Source organism: Orycteropus afer, unplaced genomic scaffold, assembly GCF_000298275.1.
Source record: "Orycteropus afer afer isolate SDZICR_OR568_19922 unplaced genomic scaffold, OryAfe1.0 scaffold00255, whole genome shotgun sequence".
Taxonomy (NCBI): Eukaryota; Metazoa; Chordata; class Mammalia; order Tubulidentata; family Orycteropodidae; genus Orycteropus; species Orycteropus afer.
The window spans coordinates 2,071,066-2,075,671 of NW_006921842.1; the positions used below are offsets into that span (position 1 = coordinate 2,071,066).

Below are 4,606 nucleotides of genomic sequence, written 5' to 3' on the forward strand. Positions count from 1 at the left end.
TGGTACAAGATTCTTTCAATGTTCAAGATGGACCTCTGCATTTCAATGACCAGAGTATGACATATTCAATAATAGGACTTCTGTTTGCTATCAACCTCTAGGAAACTAACCCTCCTCCAACTTTAGTGAAGTATCAAATTCAAACATCCACAATTTCTTAGAAAAGATATTAAAAAGAATTCCTTTCTTTTCCAATTTTCTGTTTGTGTGATGCTGAAAGCAGAAGCATATATGAAAATTCAAAAGTCTACTATTGACACAGATAACAAAGAGACATACAAAAACACAGAATGATCCATTTTCTCACTACTTTAGTTTATTTCAGAAAACATTTTTTTTTTTTTCATGAAAATATATGATCTCTGTTAACCAGGAGCTCTGGTAGGGTAGTAGATAATGCATTTGTCTGCGAACCAGAAGGTCAGCTGCTCAGCAAAAGGAAGATGGGGCAATCTCCTTCCATAAAGATTTACAGCCTCAAAAACCTATTGGGGGTCGCTATGAGTCAGAATTGACTCCATGGCAGTGAATTTGTTGTTGTTGTTGTTGTTGTTTTTTGTTGTTGTTGTTGTTTTTGGTTTTGGCTAACGTTTAATGGAAGATGTGCTCTTTTAAAGATTACAGACTAAGAAACTCTAAGGGAGTTCTACTCTGTATTATTGGGCTGCTATGCTACGCGTGGGAATCGACTCCATGGCAGTGAGGTTGGTTTGCTTTTTGTATCATCCACTCCAGTGCACACAACAGCAACAAAGATTATGAAACTAACAAGAACCTCTGACTTCATCAGGAAGGCCCAGGGCTCAACGAGACAGTGTAGCAAGGAGGAGTGTAGTACTGTAGTAGTCAGTGCAGGGTCCGGGTTCTCAAGCTTGACTCCCTGCCCCGAAAGCTGTGTCAGGGGTGAGTGGGACTGGCGCTGTGGGGATTCCCCTTCTTCTCTGAGTTTCACTTCTCCCTCTCACAACCCGTGTCAGCTCCTTCTGCCCGGACACACATGACGTGGCCCAAGTTCTCACTCCAATTGGGTCTCCGGTTTCCGGAGAAGCCAACCACCGGCACCGCGGTTCCTGGGTGTAAGGTCCACTCCCACACATCGGGACAAAGATTCTCCTGAGATCCCACGGATTCAGTCATGGCATCTCGGACCCTCCTCCTGCTGCTCTCGGGGACCCTGGCCCTGACCCAGACCTGGGCGGGTGAGTGCGGGGTCGGGAGGGAACGGCCTCTGCGGAGGGAGGAGCGAGGGGGCGCCCGGCGGAGACACTGGACCCTCGGAGCAGCCGCGTCCCCGCCGCCCCGGCTGCCGTCCTTCCTCTCCGCACCCGACTCCCGGCCCCGCTCCTCCCGTCGCCCCGCCTCGTCCGCGAGCCCCTCGCGTCTCCTCCCCTCCCGACCCCATCGCCCCGGGACCCGGGCGCCGCGCGGGGAGGGTCGGTGTCTCAGCCGCCCCCCGCCCCCAGGCTCCCACTCCCTGAGGTATTTCTACACCGCCACGTCCCTGCCTGGACGAACGGAGCCCCGCTTCATCATCGTCGGCTACGTGGACGACACTCAGTTCGTGAGGTTCGACAGCGACGCCCCGAATCCGAGGATGGAGCAGGAGGGGCCGGAGTACTGGGACCGGAACACACGGATCTCCAAAGACATCGCACAGGCTGACCGAAGGAGCCTGCGGAACCTGCGCGGCTACTACAACCAGAGCGAGGGAGGTGAGCCACGCCGGGCATGGTCTCAGGTCACGAGTCCCCTCGTCCCCACGGACGGGTCGCCCCGAGTCTCCGGGTCCGAACTTCACCCCGAGGCCGCGGGACCCGCCCGACCATCGACTCGGGAAGAACCCCGGTGACTCCCTCGCTGCGGTTTCGTTTTCAGTTTAGCCCCAAATGCTCTCTGACCATCGCCGCCCGTCAGGGTCGCGGGGACGGGGCTGACCCCGGGGTCGCGGTGCCCCCGGGGACATCTCTCACCGACGCTGACCGTGGGGCCGGGCAGGGTCTCACACCCTCCAGACGATGTTTGGCTGCGACGTGGGGCCGGACGGGCGCCTCCTCCGCGGGTACCTTCAGTTCGCCTACGATGGCGCCGATTACTTCGCCCTGAACGAGGACCTGCGCTCCTGGACCGCGGCGGACACGGCCGCTCAGATCACGCAGCGCAAGTGGGAAAAGGTGGGTGCGGCGGATCACTGGAGGGCCTACCTGGAGGGCAGGTGTGTGGAGTGGCTCCGCAGATACCTGGAGAACGGGAAGGAGACGCTGCTGCGAACAGGTACCTGGGGCCGCGGGGCGCCTCCCCAAACTGCTTTAGAGCTGGGACTGTGTCCACCATGTTAACCTCTGAAAGGAGGAGAGGAAAACAGGGCAGACTGCAGATTACACCCTCGCATGGGTGTGGAGACTGAGGGGTTAGGCAGATTTCCGGATCATGTACCAGAGAGTGACTTGCCCAGAGGAGCCCTCCTTTCTCCCAAAAGACAGTTAAGGAATCTACTTTCTCTGGGGACAGTAGGGGAGATGATACCTGACTGAGCAGCAGTTCCCTTTGATCCTGGATTGGGCTTCAGGAACCACAGGGGACTTTGTTTTCTGGGCCTTGTTCTCGGCCCCACAACAAGTGAGTTTGGAGATCTGATTCCAACATTACAGCATTTCTCAACCTCCACCCAAATTAGGTAGAAATCCTCATTCTCCCCCTCAGACACTAGAAGCCACCAGCTCTGAGCTGTCTCACCCTTATTCTAGAGCTTTCCAAGGAATAGGTGGTATCCCAGATCCTTGCACCAGGCTGATGTCTGGGTTTTGCACTCACTCCTCCAACCCAGTTGTCCTGTCCATTCTTAGGATGATCACATGAACACTGCTTAGGTGGCCCATGGGAGGTAATGCAGAGTTCCTGAATTGTTTCCCCTCAGTGCCTCCAAAGACAAAGGTGACCCATCACCACCTCACTGACGGTGAGGTCACACTGAGGTGCTAAGCCCTGGGCTTCTACCCTGCGGAGATCACCCTGACCTGGCAGCGGGACGGGGAGGACCAGACCAAGGACATGGAGCTTGTGGAGACCAGGCCAGCAGAGGACGGGGCCTTCCAGAAGTGGGCAGCTGTGGTGGTTCCCTCTGGAGACGAGCAGAGATACACATGCCGTGTGCAGCATGAGGGACTGCCTGAGCCCCTCACCCTAAAACTGGGTAAGGAGTGGACAAGGAGCCCTTCTTGAGCCCTCCAGACAGTCAGGGCTCTTCACTTCCCTTCTCTTTCCAGAAATGCCCACCACCTCCATCATGGGAATCATTGTTGGCCTGGTTGTCCTTGGAGTTGTGATCATTGGCGTTGTGGTGGGAGTTGTGATCTGGAAGCAGAAGAGCTCAGGTAAAGATGAGGGTGAAGTCTGAGTTTTCTTGTCCCACTGGGAAATTTCAAGTACCAAGTAGGAAATTTGCTGTCTCCTGACGCATTATGGTAGGCACCATCCACTAGCTGACCCAGTCTAGAGACCTGTGTGCTAACAATTATTCTTTTGTGAAGCACATATGGAAATGAAGGGTAAATATTTCACCTTAATGGTTCTGATGATGGAGACCTGATTCCCCGTGGTTGAGGTTATGGGAAGTTTCCTGCTGAGGAGAGACTTCCAGGAGGTTGATTATTCCAATCCCTGCACATCTTGCCATGTGTTTCCTTATCCTGCCCTGGATCTGCAGTCAGAGTTCTGGAAACTTCTCTGAGGTCCAGCACTAGGATCTCATGGAGCCTCCTTTCCAGTTCCTCACAGAATGCTTTCCTCCCACAGGTAGAAAAGGAGGGAATTATGCTCAAGCTGCAAGTAAGTATGGGAGGAGGGAAGCTAATTCTGAGACCCTTGGGACAGTGTAGATGGGAGCCCATGGGAGCCCCCTACCCCATAATTCCTTTCTCTTGGTCTCATCTCCTGTGGACTCTGACCAGATCCTGTTTTTATTCTTCTCCAGGCAGCGACAGTGCTCAGGGCTCTGATGTCTCTCATGGTCTCTAAGGGTAAGACCCTGTAGACCAGATATGTGGGAGGAATTGAGGATGGGGTAACATGACTGGGTCATGGGGATTCTTTGGATTCTGACATTTTCAGATTGTGATGGAGTGTTCAGAGTGCCAACACTTATAGTGACTGACCTGAATTTGTTCATGATTCTTTTCTTCTGTAGCATGAGATAGCTGCCTTGTGTTGGACATAGTGACACAAGATTTGTTCAACTCCTCCTTTACAATTCAAGAACCCCTGACTTCTCGTCTGCAACTGGTGTCTGGGTGTCTGCATACCTGTCAGTGTAATATGAGGATGTGGGGGGACTAACCCACTCCTGCCCTGCCCACCAGGAGCCCCTCCCCACACTGAGTCCCTTCTCTTATCTACAGTCCCCATTCCAGCAGAGGTGGGGCTGGAATGTCTCCATCCCTAACATAATGTACTGCTGCCCTGAGGTGCAGTGTCTCACTTCTGAATTGAAAATGAGAGTCTGAAAATGTATTCGATCATTCAACTTTGTGCCATGTGGTAGGTTGATGGGTTAATTAAAAGAGGAAAATTCTGAAAACTTGAGAGGAAATAAATTAAAACCTGAGAATGT

The 4,606-nt window shown here is 53.1% G+C and overlaps 1 pseudogene; it reads left to right on the top strand.

Annotated features, from left to right (window-relative positions):
- The first annotated feature begins 1,135 nt into the window (after nt 1–1,135).
- On the top strand, nt 1,136–4,014 carry LOC103204666 (annotated as a pseudogene).
- Nucleotides 4,015–4,606: the final 592 nt, after the last annotated feature.